We start from the raw sequence: 15,484 nt of genomic DNA on the forward strand, positions 1-15,484 counted from the left end.
CATCAACTTCTCAATGGAAATACAGCCTTATAATCTCTCACAACTATATATTTTCTCTATTTATTAGAGTATATGGAGCTATGCACTGCCCATAAGTGCAAACTATTTTTTGACTAGTTAATTTAAAAGATTACAGGGGAAAAATTGGGTTGCTTTGTGCCTCCCATTAGTACCTCCGGGGGCACTAACGAGGTGCAAAGCCCCTAGCGCCCGGGCTCGGCACCGCTAACGCCGTGCGCAGCACCCCGCTCGCGCCCTGGCCGCAAACTTGGGTTGCGGCCCCTGACCTATCGCCGGACGACATGTCCGACAGGGTCAGGGTCAGGGTGGCATTTTTGCAGCCGTGTGGTCACTAATTAAAGGGCAGGTCTCGGGCGGCCATTTTTTTTGGCCGACTGCCAGCACCTGCCCCCTTCCCCTTTTTTCTTCAGGGTGCCCGCCGCGATTTTCCCTGCACTCCGCTCTCTGGTGGTCCAGCAGGGCAAGGATTCGTTTACATGTTTAAGTTTCAAAGCTTACTGATTTTAATAAAAGAGTAAAGCCATAGTATTCCGGAACATGTGTGCATGTTCATGGATACATTATCAACCATTGACAGAAGGGCTCCTTAAAATTCCTATCTGTCCCACCTACAATATCATAAATCCTGTTTTGTTTTCAACCCTGCATAGTGGTTAGCACTGTTGCCTCACAGCGCCAGGGACCCGGGTTCGAATCCGGCCTCGGGTGACTGTCTGTGTGGAGTTTGCACATTCTCCCCGTGTTTGCGTGGGTTTCCTCCGGGTGCTCCGGTTTCCTCCCACAGTCCAAAGATGTGCTGGTTAGGTTGATTGGCTATGATAAATTGACCCTTAGTGTTAGGGGGATTAAATACGTGGGGTTACGGGGATAGGGTGGGATATGTGTTGGTGTAGGGGTTACGGGGATCGGGTGGGATATGTGTCGGTGCAGGCTCGATGGGCCGAAATGGCCTCTATCTGCACTGTGGGGTTTCTGTGATTCTGTGATATGCTAATGTTCTCACTGCATTTATCTGTTTGAGACAGGTGCATGATTAGAGTGATGCTGGCCAGGCAGACCTGAGTTATACTGATTGCTCAATGTCACTTTTAGTCAGGAAAATCCAAACGCTGGTTAAATTTTAAACTTAACAAAGAGGCCAGTCAGCTTTCTGCTAACATAAAAAATGAAGTTTATTAACTTCTCAGGTGGTTCATTGGATTGTCTGGCTTCAGTTTCAGATGGTAAGTGACATTTAATGTGGATAATGTCGGATTGTCCAGACCAGTCCAGACAACATAAAAGAGGTAGATTTTAAGGAGCGCCTTAAAGGAGGAGCGAGAGCTAGAGAGACGGAGAGATTTAGGGAAGGAATTCCAGAGTTTAGGGCCTAGGCAGCTGAAGACACAGCCACCAATGGTGGAGCGATTAAAATCAGGGATGCGCAAGAGGCCAGAATTGGAGCAGCGCAGAGATCTCGGAGGGTTGTAGGCAGTTTTCTGCGTAATTTTTTTTGGGTGCATGGCCCATTCACAGTTTGGTGCATGCGCGAAATTTAACATTGCAAAAGTTGGTCCCAGGCTGCACGAGACCGGCAGAGAGCCGCGCGGCTGCACAGCTTAGAGGGAACATTGGTCGTAGGGCTGGAGGAGGTTACAGAGATAGGGAGGTGTGAGGCCACAGAGGGATTTGAAAAACAAGGATGAGAATTTTAAAATTGAGGCGTTGCCGAACCGAGAGCCAATGTAGGTCACCGAGTGCAGGGCTTGTTTCCTATCATGATTGGATTACAAAGAGGCAAGCAGCTGTTGCTGAAGCTTTTTAGCTCTGATTGATGGAGCCATCATTCAGTAGAGTATGGTATGTTTCCCTGCCATGGTCAGATGGATGGTCAGTGCACCCACACACTTTATGGTGAGTTGTGTGGCTCACCATGCTGCTCCTGAGGAGCTCCTTGTACCTGATATCCACATTGTCTAATGACCAAAATGTGTCTGTCTGCCACGTGGGTAGATAAGCAGGGGGTGTCTGCGCTTCAGATGTTTCCAAGCTGACAGACCTGGCACTGGAAATTTAGAACTGCGAACGCTCTATGCCAGTACTGGCAATCTGATAGCTGAACTAGGCAGGTCTGCAGTGCTCCACAGCACTGTTGATTGACCAATCAGCTTGTTCAATTAATAGCAACTGAAGAGATACCCTATGCTGGTAAACTTAAAGGGTTTTACCTGGCAAAGTTGTAGCAGTATCATTATGCACTCTTGGGCATCCCTAAGTCTTGACTCCACTGAGCCATATCTATGCTCTGTGGACATAGGTAAGTGGGGTGTGTCTCTATTGGGGGGGGGGGGGGCGTTGTACATATCATTATCAGGCAAACAGACATTTTACTGGCGTGGTTTCTCATAAGTTTGGTTTTTAGACTGTTAAATGTGGTGATTCACTTCACAGTGAAAAATAAATCTTTATTCTGAACTGAAATTTTACACACTAATTTTTCACTCTCCTTATCCATCATCAATGTGAGAGTGTGGTAAATCTATACAACAAGCTCACCTGAAATGGTGGAAGCAAATAGGGTTGATTGATCCAAATGCAAATGAGACAGATTTCTTTCAGAAAATACTATTTTGGGATACAGTGTATGAGTAAGGTGAGACATGACATATGGCAGCAGATTTGGGACGAAAAGATGATTTTGGACCTTGCCTCATATCTATGCCTGTTGTAGACTAATTGATAGAGCTTGATTGCCAGGATTAGTCATGTTGCATCATGTGGCTACCACAAAGGTAGAAGGTGAACTAGATGGATTTTGATCTTTTTTTTGTCCAGTAATTGCTATTTTTCTAAGCCAGAGGCAGTAAAGCTGAAGTGAATTAATAAATAGATATATTTCAGAGGAATTACACAATAATTTCAATAATTGAGATATTTTACAATGACTTGACCTTTAACTAATTGATCAATTAGATTTAGTCATTTTAAGAGATGAGATACCTTCAGTTGTGTTGCGTGAGTTATTTGAGGACCTTTTCATTTTTGTTGTACCACTTTGCTTTCGTTTCCTTTTTAATTCTTTCTGTGACTGCATTTTATGCTTAAAAAGTAGGCAAGCAGTAGATTAATACTGTTCATCATTAGATGCTCATGGATCCAGCACGAAAGAAAGTTTTGATAGAGTCCAGTTGTATGAACTCAATAAGGACTCTATCATTAAAACAGACCCCAGGATATATAATGCTCAAAGCAGGTCCCAGCTGACATGTTTTATCTTTACAGTAAGTGTGCTTGAATTTATAAGACTGTTTCGACCACGACGATAAATCACGTTTGTCTAATTCACATCGAGGGGAAAATGATTATTTCCAGCCTGTAGCCAATATGTAAGAAAACTTGCAGAAGTTTATCTGAGGTCATGTAGTTTCATTAGCAGTGCTTGAATTTTAGATGCCTGAAGACACAGCCACAAATCACTTATATAATGCTGAAAAAGCAGCAGACGAAGAGATATGCAAGTGAATCCAAACCTAACAGGAAGACGTTTAGACCCAAGATCATTAGTTCTGATATAAGTTGATATAATTTAATTAAGTGTAAGTGCAATCAATTAATAACTTGCAATGAAAGAATGCAACTAAACAGTTAATTATCTCCGTCATTCATTCCGGTTCTTGATTAAAGTTATAGATTGGAGGAAGTGAGAATGTCTGGGACTTAATTAATTATATTAAGTTCATCACAGCTCAGTGCCACATTTTTTAGATTGTGCACTGAAATTAACCAGCTGTTCCTATGGTGTAGCTGAAAAGTTTAGATACTTAATGATAAAACCCTTTGGGCTGGATTTTGCCAGCCCTGATGAGGCAGGTTTGGAGGCGGGATTGCCGGGAAAATGGCAGAATCTTAGGGGCGGGTGCCCATCCCCCTCCCCCAACCCGCTTCCGTGCCATCTTCCCAGGAGGTGGGTAGCCAATCTGCGCCGGGTCCCGTTTCCTGGAGGTGGGAAGGGGATTACAGCCACTTAACTGCCTGTTAACAGGTAGTTAACAGGCAGTTAAGAGGATTGTTCCCATTTTGCCACCAGAGGCGCGGGCTTCCCGACGTCGGGAAAGCCCGCCAGGGTCACCGAGACGAGCAATGGGTCTGCAGGGGTCGGAGGGGTGCAAAAGTGCGCTGTGGAGGTGAGTGATGGGGTGCAAGTGTGGAGAGGTAAGTATGTGAGGTGAGTGAAAAGTGATAGAAAATGTTTACTTACCTTTGTTTCTTCCTGCAGGCTTCAACAGTTGGGGATGCGGCGAGTCTCGCATCTCACCGGCAGAGATGACAGATGGCTGCTGCATTCTCCGATGCAACAACCATCTAATTTCTGCTCACAAAAGAGGTTTGATGAGTCTTGAATACAAGGACTCATCAAACTACAGAGAATGTCAGTGTTTGACAGCTTCACAGAGCTGTCAAACGATGACAGATGAAACGTCATACGCTGATGCTCTCTGTAACCGGCTTCCCCTTGATTGGTCTGCTAAGCCCGCTGGGCGGGCTTAACAAGGTCAATCAAGGGAAAATAGCGTGGGTTGGCCACAAATCGATGGAGGTGGGACTGAAACCCGACAAGCAGCAGTCCCACCTCCAACGCGCCCCCATTGACAAAATCACCCCCTAAGATGTCAAACCACATATCCTCCCACCTACTGTGTGGATCAACACCCACAATCTCCACCACCATGATCAGTGTGCATATTAAATTATTCTCCTCCCATCTTTCCCCTACTACCCTCAAAGACCACCTTAGTCCCAGCTGCTTCCATGACTCTAGCTGCTCCTTGTTATCCGTGTTCTCACATCAAGAGGAACACTGCATCGGCTCCGCTCTCGTAACATTCCAAGAGTCAACAGAAGGGACTCGGCCATCCTCACTGATGCTGAGCATGCTGGGACAAATTGACTGCATAGTGCTCCACAGTACTCCCTGCTTTCAGGTGAAGACACGTGGGGGAAGGAAGGATTAGCTATGGAAAAGGAGAAGTGAGTTCAACAACGTGAAGGAGGATGACAGGAACAGGAGGACTTTGAATTCCAGACGCAGAGATAAACAAGCAGATCTCAGAGTGGGTGAGCTGAGGAATCTCAACAGATGGGGGAAATCTTGTTAAAATAGTTAAGGTGAGGGGAGCACTTTCTAGTCATAACAAGGAAGGGTATCCCAGACATGCAGACCTGGAAGGAGCTTGGACACACGGGAATGGGCAGAAGGAAGGGTTCTTGCAAATGAAAGGATGGGGACCTTAGATGTTTTCTTATTCCAAATTCTGGACCTTCCAATTAAGGGGCTGCCAGTGTTGGGAATTGGAGCACTTTCCGAATATTTGCATTCACAACCTCAGAAGACCTTTCCCGCCTCTCCCCAGCAAATGTGTGAATGTTTCAGGTTCTCTCATCCGCCACTGTTATGAACTCTCTAAATGAGAAAGTGTAGTGCCGATTACCGAGAGTTGAACCCTGAGACTCAAAGAAATTAGATTGAGACCCCCCAGACAAATGTTGGTCCATTGCAGCAAGTAAAGAGAGACTTTTGCCCATTCAGTTTGGGCTAGATGGAAACCCAGAGACATGCTGCTACACAGAAATACAAGTCCCTTTTCTTTTCTATTAGTTTCTAAAGTTACTACTTTAACCATTGTTTTCTCTGGGACCTTAGCGATCACAGTAAGGCTTTATCACTGATTTCTGAGTCATCTCCTGATCCAATGTAGAAGAGTATCAAAGACCCAATTCCCATTCATCAGAAAGACTCATTGAGGGTCAGTGATTGGTTAACTAAGTGCACCTAAAGTGTGGCAGTTCCTTTAGAAAACAATTTTAAATGAAAGGAAATCATAGTCAAGCCCCATGAAAAGCTTTAGAGATGACAGCGTGAATATTGGCCGCAAGAATAAGCTTAAACTTCAATTGATCCAGAGATTTTTTTTTAAACTGTCTCCAGTTAATATCTTGAGATGGGACATGTGGCTTGTCAGAGTTCAATCTCATGATAGCAAAAACAAATAAGTGCTAATATGCTGCACAATGTCGGCGATGGTCCTGTGATAAATCATTATTGATTTCCAGTGTAATAGCTTTATGATTATGGTTTTGCTGACCAGAGTTCTTCCTTATTATGTGCCAAAAGAACTAGTGGAGTTAGCTTTGTGGTGTTCAGCCAACTGTGTACATATAGTAAATAGTCATGGACTGAATCCCGATTGCGGCGGAGTTAAAAGCATTTTATTCTCATCATACTGTCACAGTTTGCTGGTTATAACATTTATTTCCCTATTTCAGAAATATTGTGGGTTTTGATACCAAAATAAAAATAAGGACAGTGTTTCAAACAATTTTACAGAGGTCCTCAGGTTGTTTAATAGGTAAAGACACAGGGGGGTAGATTTTTCTTTCTTTACCACCGGATTATTAAGCATTGCCTGGCTGGGTCACTGCCCCTTTCAGAACCTGACCGATTTTCCTTCCATTAATTCAAATAAAAGAGAAATCTGCCACGTTCCGTACCTCGTCGCCAGATTTTCCTTTCTGTGCTCTGACCAGACGATTCTTAACACCCAGATGAAAACGTAACCCTTGGTTTGCTGCTGAGACATAGTTCCGAGGTTCAGTCCTGTGATGAGTCGACTGATTTCAGCTGGGGCGGAAGTAGAGATGTTGCAAGTGGTCTTTGTGTCTCTGAGCCAGTGTTCCCACTCCTGATTGTCATCTAATGGTCCTGCTAGAAAATACATAGGTGCAGATATCAGATGAGAACAGAACCGTACAAGCCCCACCTCCCCATGAAATGCTTGTCAACACTCACTATTTGGACTCACACATGAAGAATGGTAACTTGACTAATGAGGGTGGCCAGCATCTGTGAGACCATGCCCTAGCACAGGCCAGCGCAGTCTGGAGAGGAAAAGAGGGGACTGAAAAGGAAAATATCAATAGTCGAAGGGAATAAAGAAGCATTGTTTGGTTCTATACAAAGGTCTAATTCTCTTCTGAAATATCTCTTCAAAAATTGGCAGAAAATTATTTTAAAAGATCTTAGGTGAAGGGAAACGAGCATCTCTTAAAAGCTAGGAAAGTGTTTTGATGCTCTGCCAGAGAGATGTCTTCAAAGGGAATCAGTGCTACGATTTCACGATACAAACTGATTTTCAGTGCAGCACATTTACCAAGCATGTTTCCAAATTACGTTCAGATTAGGACTTTCTAAATATAGTGTTTGGTTGTAATTCAGAAGCTTCTCAATAAATTTAGCCAAATTGATATTTAAAGGGCAATATTTAATTAACCTTTTTAGCCAATTTAGTTTCAGTTTTCACTAATGACTTTTTAAAAATTCATTCCTGGGAGGTGGGCATCGCTGGCAAGACCAACATTTATTGCCCATCCCTAATTGCCCTTGAGAAGGTGGTGGTGAGCCACCTTCTTGAACCTCTGCAGTCCGTGTGGTGAAGGTACTCCCACGATGCTGTTAGGGAGGGAGTTCCAAGATTTTGAACCAATGACGATGAAGGAACGCCGATATATTTCCAAGTCAGGATGGTGTGTAACTTGGAGGAGAACTTGCAGGTGATGGTGTTCCCATGTGCCTGCTGCCCTTGTCCTTCTAGGTGGTAGAGGTCGCGGGTTTGGGAGGTGTTGCCGAAGAAGCCTTGGTGAGTTGCTGTAGTGCATCTTGTAGATGGTACACACTGCAGCCACGGTACGCCGGTGGTGGAGGGAGTGAATGTTTAAGGTGGTGGATGGGGTGCCAATCAAGCGGGCTGCTTTGTCCTGGATGGTGTCGCGCTTCTTGAGTGTTGTTGGAGCTGCATTCATCCAGACAAGTGGAGAGTATTCCATCACACTCCTGACTTGTGCCTTGTAGATGGTGGAGTCAGGAGGTGAGACACTTACCACAGAATATCCAGCCTCTGACCTGCTCTTGTAGCCACAGTATTTATGTGGCTGGTCGAGTTAAGTTTCTGGTCAATGGTGACCCCCAGGATGTTGATGATGGGGGATTCAGCAATGATAATGCTATTGAATGTCAAGGGGCAGTGGTTAGACGCTCACTTGTTGGTGATAGTCATTGCCTGGCACTTGTGTGGTGCGAATGTTACTTGCCACTTATCAGACCAAGCCTGAATGTCATCCAGGTCTTGCTGCATTCGGGCATGGACTGCTTCATTATCTGAGGAGATGCGAATGGAACTGAACACTGTGCAATCATCAGTGAACATCCCCACTTCTGACCTTATTATGGAGGGAAGGCCATTGATGAAGCAGCTGTAGATGGTTTGGGCCTAGGACACTGCCCTGAGGAACTCCTGCAATGATGTCCTGGGACTGAGATGATTGACCTCCAACAACAACAACCATCTTCCTTTGTGCTAGGTATGACTCCAACCAGTGGAGAGTTTTCCCCCTGATTCCCATTGACTTCAATTTTACTGGGGCTCCTTGATGCCACACTCAGTCAAATGTTGCCTTGATGTCAAGGGCAGTCACTCTCACCTCCCCTCTGGAATTCAGCTCTTTAGTCCATGTTTGAACCAAAGCTTTAATGAGGCCTGGAGCCGAGTGGTCCTGGCGGAACTCAAACTGAGCATCGATGAGCAGGTTATTGATGAGTAAGTGTCGCTTGATAGCACGGTCGACGACACCTTCCATCACTTTACTGATGATTGAGAGTAGACTGATGGGGCGGTAATTTGCCGGATTGGATTTGTCCTGCTTTTTGTGGACAGGACATACCTGGGCAGTTTTCCACACTGTCGGGTAGATGCCAGCCTTGTAGCTGTACTGGAACAGCTTGGCTAGAGGCGCAGCTAGTTCTGGAGCACAAGTCTTTAGCACGACAGCCGGGATGTTGTCGGGGCCCACAGCCTTTGCTGTATCCGGTGCGCTCAGCCATTTCGTGATATCACATGGAGTGAATCAAATTGACTGAAGACTGACTTCTGTGATGGTGGGACCTCAGGAGAAAACCGATATGGATTATCCACTCGGCACTTCTGGCTGAAGAAGGTTGCAAACGCTTCAGCCTTGTCTTTTGCACTTATTACAAGCAAATGGTTGGCATCGCAGGGAACAACTACCCCTGTTGTAAGGCCGCAGCTTGGTTTGAAGAATTACTACAACAACAACAACGTGTATTTATATAGCACCTTTAACGTAGTAAAATGTCCCAAGGCGCTTCACAGGAGTATTATAAGACAAAAAATTTGACACTGAGCCACATAAGGATAAATTAGGGCAGGTGACCAAAAGCTTTGTCAAAGGGGTAGGTTTTAAGGAGCGTCTTAAAGGAGGAAAGAGAGGTAGCGAGGTGGAGAGGTTTAGGCAGGGAATTCCAGAGCTTAGGGCCGAGGCAACAGAAGTCACGGCCACCAATGGTTGAGCGATTATAATTAGGGATGTTCAAGAGGGCAGAATTAGAGGAGCGCAGATATCTCGGGAGGTCGTGGGGCTGATGAAGATTACAGAGATAGGGAGGGGCGAGGCCATAGAGGGATTTGAAACCAAGGATGAGAATTTTGAAATTGAGGCGCTGCTTAACCGGGAGCCAATGCAGGTCAGCGAGCACAGTGGTGATGGGCAAATTACCTTCCAAACCATCAAGCAGTCATTTCGCAATGTGATCATTGCAATAAGAGCACCACTTTTTTCCCCTTCTGGTTGACATTTTTATTGCTACATTTATTAGAACAAATATTATTTTAGTTTAAATACATTTTCATGTTAAATATGAATCTTGGAAGTAGTCAGGCTATTCTTCGACTGGTCAAGTTGTCCAATCAGAGAGATTGAGAATGTATATACACATACACACCAGAGTGCAAATATCCCACAGGGTCACTGCCTAATACCTTAATAGGTGAAAGGTTGTCCAGTACTAACTAGACTGGAAGAAGTCTTGATGGAAGTCTTGAGTTGACTTTACGACCAGAAGTCAATTAAAGTGTGTTTGACTAGAAAGTAAAAATCCAACAGTAACAGGTTAAGGTTTTACAATCCAATTAAATTGGACAGTGAAATTCATTTTTAAAATATTTAATTACTGTTTCTGTTGCTGTTCTTTAATTGGATTTTCATTCTAAACAAAAAGCTCCAATTTAAATCTAGGGCTTTTATTTTTTCAATAGATTAGAATTTATAATCTTCATTTGCCAGTCACATTATATAATGGGTTTGGGGGCTCCAACAGTTTGTTTTGCAGCTCACCTTGAAAGCGAGATATATAGGCAGGAATAAAGACCTGGATAAAGTGAGGGGAGCATATTGCTGCACACAGTCAGTAGCAGGCGTGACACTTTTATACCACAAGCTATTCACAGCTGTCCAAGGTTCTGAAACTTCCTTCGAAGCCTGTCCCCGAGAAAAAATTAAAACAGTACGTATACAAGTCACAAAAATTTAACTCTGTATAGTGTTTAACTATTCTGAAAACAATCAATTGGGCTTAGAAATCAAAAATGTGTTGAGCACTTTTTTAAGTCAGTAGGGTTCCTAATGCAGCTGCAGTAATGGGCCAAGTTGGGAATGTGTGCATCACCTCTGCATAGTTTCTTTGGCCCAGAAATTCAGGTTGGGGGCTTTCCGCGGGTGCAAGCCCCCGACCTGCACTTACTTTGCGTGCCGGCCCTTGAGCTGTGGGCCCGGGTGGGATTCCGATCTTGGGCCTCCTCCAACTGCCGGCGCGCAGTGCTTGCGTATCCCAGGGGCGCAGTTAGTTCGAAGCGTCCCCTGCAATCACGTGGGCCATGGAGAGCCAATGGTAGCAGGGAATGCTTCATTCATAAATTTGACAGGAAGAGCTGTCAAGCCTATAAATACTATAAGCCCCAAAACATAACTAAAACTTCAAATAAATTTTTTTTTAAATCACATTTTTAAAATAATTATAAATTACATGAAATAACTATTTTAAACAATAATTTAAATTTTTGAAAAAATTAATTACATTTTCTAATGGGGCTAAAAATAAACTTACCTTTCTTTAAAGTATTTAAAAATAATAAACCTGTGGAAAAAATGTTTTAATTTTAATTAATTCACCACTTACCTTGTTAAAAGCAGGCCTTGCGCTTACTTTTTAAAAGTGTAACTGCTGGAGACTTACCCTCCCGGAAAAACCTGTAAAAAAAAACGTAAGTTCGATGCGCACGTGCTGCCTCTCTGGCGCATGCGTTCCACCTGTCAACCCCTTCTTTCAAGGGAACAGAAGTTCCGGTTTCCCGCGCATGCGCAGTGCATGCACGAAACCGGCACTTTTGTTGGGCCTACGCGTGAGTACCCAGCACGTACTCACCCGTGGGGACTCGAATTTCTGGGCCATTAACTTTATCAAAGCCGATTGAAAACTTGTCTTCAACGATTTTCCACATGCACTTCCCAGATGCCAACAAGGTTCTTAGCATTTTAGATCCTGCTGCCTCGCAGTGTGCAGTTTCGGCATGTGAGGGTAAGAGGTGAAACTGATTATGGGGTAGAGTTTCCACATTGGGCGCAATCGGTAAATTGCGTGCAAAATGCCCTTGAAATTGTGCTGGTTAGGTTACAGTTCAAGTTTTTGATTCAATTAATTTGCATAATCACAAAAGTAATGTCTTCCGTGAATCAGGCAGCGTGATAGAACGCAATCATTGATTTTTTTTCTTTCCATAAAGTATTCCTTGATGTATTTAAGACTGGTAAGCAGGTGCAGTTTAATTAATATAGCTGAAAATGGGTTTACCATCAAATAGAAGCATTTTTCATAAGGGTGTCCAGTCCTTCACTTTTTTTTTAGTCATTGATGGGATGTGGGCGTCGCTGGCTAGGCCTGCATTTAGTGCCCATCCCTAATTGCCCTTGAGAAGATGGTGGTGAGCCGCCTTCTTGAACCGCTGCAGTCCATATGGTGTAGGTACACCCACAATGCTGTGAGTAACCTGATTTAAAATCACTGAAAATGACCAAAAAAAACTACTGAAACATTTAATAGTTTCATTGGTGTGCACTCGTCAGTTTCTTAGTAAATCAAATATTTTTTGACATGAAAAAATGTTTAAAACGTGCCTCGTTGTGCCTGTGCACCTAAGAAAATGAGTGCAATTTGAAGAGCCTTCCCGAATGGGATCTCGCAATTTTGACGTGGGGCAGGGGGCCAGTTTTGTGAGCGTGGCCTGATTCAGGCCAATTGAATCTTGCAGCAGCTTATAAGATCACGGAAATCACGAACATAGGTGGTTTTGAACGTAACTCACTTATGTTTTAAATTCCCAGATCTCTTACTCTGGCTCAGACGATTTTGCCTGCATTGCGCTTGTTAAGTCTGTGTGTTATGAGTGGCTTATTACTGCTGACACTGCTCACAAAAGGGTGCTCTTTCTTCTTAGCTTTCAACTGATCGATGAATTTGACATATTCCCTTTCTTGCTCAGCTTTGATTCGTTTGGCCTCATCGCGCAGACGGTTTGTGTGTTCCTGCTCCATTTTCTCAATCAGCTGCTTCTGCTGTCTTTCCAGATTCTCCCACTCTGTGTCAAAGAACTTTTTCTTTGCATTCATCTCTTGCTCAAAACGGCGAATCATTTGTTCTAATTGCTGTTGTAGTTTGAAATTGAGTTGAGTTCGAGCCCGGTGTTCCTCAGAAATGTGCATGTCTGTAGACTGGACAGACTCAGAATTCTCTGTCAAACTATGTTGTTGTTGTTCAGTGGAATTCTGTTCTGATACTTTGTTCTCTTCTGAAGCATTTATGCACTCCTTCGTTTTTCCATCATTAGTCTGCAAGTCCATTTTAGACTTGTCTTTTGCACATGGGCTGGTCTTACCATCATCAGTTCCAGAGTCTGAGCTGATTGTCTTCACCGAGTTCTCACTCTCTGCTTTGTCACTGTCACTGCTGCATATGCCCTCATCCAATATTCTGGACAATCGTTCAGGTTTGACATCTTTTCTTTTTCCAGAATCTACCGTCATTGCTTTTAGGGAGTGCCAGTCCATATTTATTTTCCTGATCCACTCCCGTCCCAGAAGTGGTGGACCTCCCTCAGGTAGTACATATAAGTCCATTCCTTGGTGTTCTTTGCCCTTGTGTCTCACCTTGACTTTTATCTTTCCGATGGGGTATACTCTTTGCCCCGTGTATGTCTGCAATACTATCTCTGTATCCCGTAGGGGAATATGTGTGAATAACCTTTTGTAATCTTGCTTATTCATGACCGTCAACGCCGATCCAGTGTCCAATTCCATCTTCACTTGGACTCCTGCTATCTGCAGTGTGACCCAGATAGTTTGTCGGTCAGCTTCCTTACTCACATTGTGAATTCTCAGACTACCCAGTTCCTTGCTGTTGGAGTCTGAATCCGAATTCTGTTCATCCGAACTCTTCTCAGCCACCTTATGTACCTTTCTGCACTTTTCCTGCTGTGACTTTTTGTTGCTGGTCTTCTTTCTTGACCGGCATACTTTAGCTATGTGACCAAGCTTGCCACATTTTCTACATTCCTGGTTTTTAAACTAGCATTGGTTCTGATCGTGTGTTGTCTTTCCACAACGATAACATTTCGTTGTACCCAAAGCCATTTGATCTACGCTGAGTACCGCTGCCTTCAGCTGCATTTCCGCAGTGCCTCTCGCTGCGGCTTCGTGCGATGCTGCAATAGTGACAGCCTTATCAAGTGTAAGATCATTCTCTTCAAGCAACCGCTTTTGTGTTCCTTCTTTCGACAATCCACACACGAATTTGTCTCTCAGTGCCTCTGTCAGTCTTTCCCCAAACTGACAGTATTTCGCTAACTTACGCAGTTCAATTAAATACTCCGCGTTGCTTTCCTCTTTCAGTTGCGTTCTCGCATAAAATTTAAATCGTTCCGCTAACATCAGCGGTGTGGGGCTCAAATGATTCTTCAGGACAGCAACAATATTAGCGAAAGTCTGATCCGCCGGTTTAGCTGGTGATAGAAGATGCTTCAATAGCCCGTATGTCTTCGCACCCATTGAGTTTATTAAGGTTAGTGCTTTATCTTCATTTGATATTTTATTTGCCTTACAATATATCTCTATGCGTTCTACATACGTGGCCAAATCTTCAACATCGGGATCGAAATCGTTGATGTTACCACGCTTAGGCATCCTCGCAATCTTCTTGAGAAACAAAAATAAATTTTTCTTTAACTTTTTTTTTCAAAATGGCGGTTTCCCGCACTTGTCTTCTTCCCCGCCTACGAAAATGGCGGCTTCCCGCGTTTGCCTTTCTCCCCCGCTGGCTGTAATGGCGATTGCCGTATTGCTGCGTTCGCCCTCCCCAGCGGTTTTCAATCGTGCTTCCCAGCCCCTCTTGCAGTCCGGTCCTTTCCCCCCCGGCTGCGGCTGAGTTCTCCGCGTTTTTTTTTTTTTTTAAATTTTCTCCCGCGCCTTACGCTGACCCGGTCGCTGCGCCTCACGGCCTCGGTAGCTGCCCGGCCTTTTTCACCGGTCACAGTCGAGCTCTCTCTCGACGCTGTTGCGTCTCCCAGCCCGCTTGCAGCCCGGTCTTTCGCACCGGCTGCGTTTGCATTCACCGCGGCTCCCGTGTCTTACGCTGCCCCAGTCTCAGCGCCTCTGGCCCCGACTTCTGTCCGGCTCTTTTCCCCGGCCGTGGTCGAGTTCTCCGCCCTTATATCCTCCGTTTTTCCCTCCCCTACTTCACAGTCAACGTGGCCGACTTGCTGCTCGTCGCTGATCGGCTTACCCACCACCGTGATAGAAGGGATGATCCTGCCTGTTGCTGATGGAAGGCTTCGTGTCAGAATTCTTCCTTTGCTCTGCAAACCCGAGTCTTTTCTCGGCAGAATGATGAGGGCAGATGCCTCTTCTCGACGCCCGTTAAACTGCCTTGGATATATCTCTGCCACAGGGTAAGATCGTACTCGTCGCCACTGTTAAGTCTGTGTGTTATAGTGAGAATTACTACACAGACCACTAGAGTAAATTTTAACAGGTCTTTACTAGTCGAAGGTCAGGGCGGAACTGCCCAATAAATCATTACACAGCACTTATATACCGGTGTGGTCACCACCGGTATTACAGTATACCGCAGCCAAGATAAAGTAGTGCAACCCTTAAAATAGTTCTCTTAAAGGTGGAACGGTTACATACACTACAGCGCTGATATTACTAGTTTAAACAAGCGGAAACGCGACCCATTAATCTTCTGTGTCCATGTGGGTTTTGTCAGCTCTTCTGAAGCTGTTGGTCAGCTTTTGCTAATCTTCTGGTTTGGCATGTATGGGGATTAGCAGTGATGTTCAAGTGTCAGGAACCAGGACTTCAGAGGATAAGCATTGCCACATAGTGTCTAGCCTTTCAAGAGTTCTGGCACTCTGCTTTTCCTTAAGATGCAGACATCGCAAGCATTACTAGGGATGCATGCATCCGTACCCATGATATTTATTGCAGTGGTTGCAGCCTATCTATACTTTCATGGAGAAGAATC

General features: G+C 44.5%; 1 protein-coding gene across 1 annotated transcript in view; it reads left to right on the top strand.

Annotated features, from left to right (window-relative positions):
* Positions 1 to 15,484, top strand: part of csmd1b (CUB and Sushi multiple domains 1b) — a 1,295,488-nt gene that overhangs the window by 405,414 nt on the left and 874,590 nt on the right. The window lies entirely within an intron of this gene.

The sequence above is a fragment of the Somniosus microcephalus genome, chromosome 9 (genome assembly GCF_052327205.1).
Source record: "Somniosus microcephalus isolate GS21.2 chromosome 9, FLI_Smic_1.0, whole genome shotgun sequence".
NCBI lineage: Eukaryota > Metazoa > Chordata > Chondrichthyes > Squaliformes > Somniosidae > Somniosus > Somniosus microcephalus.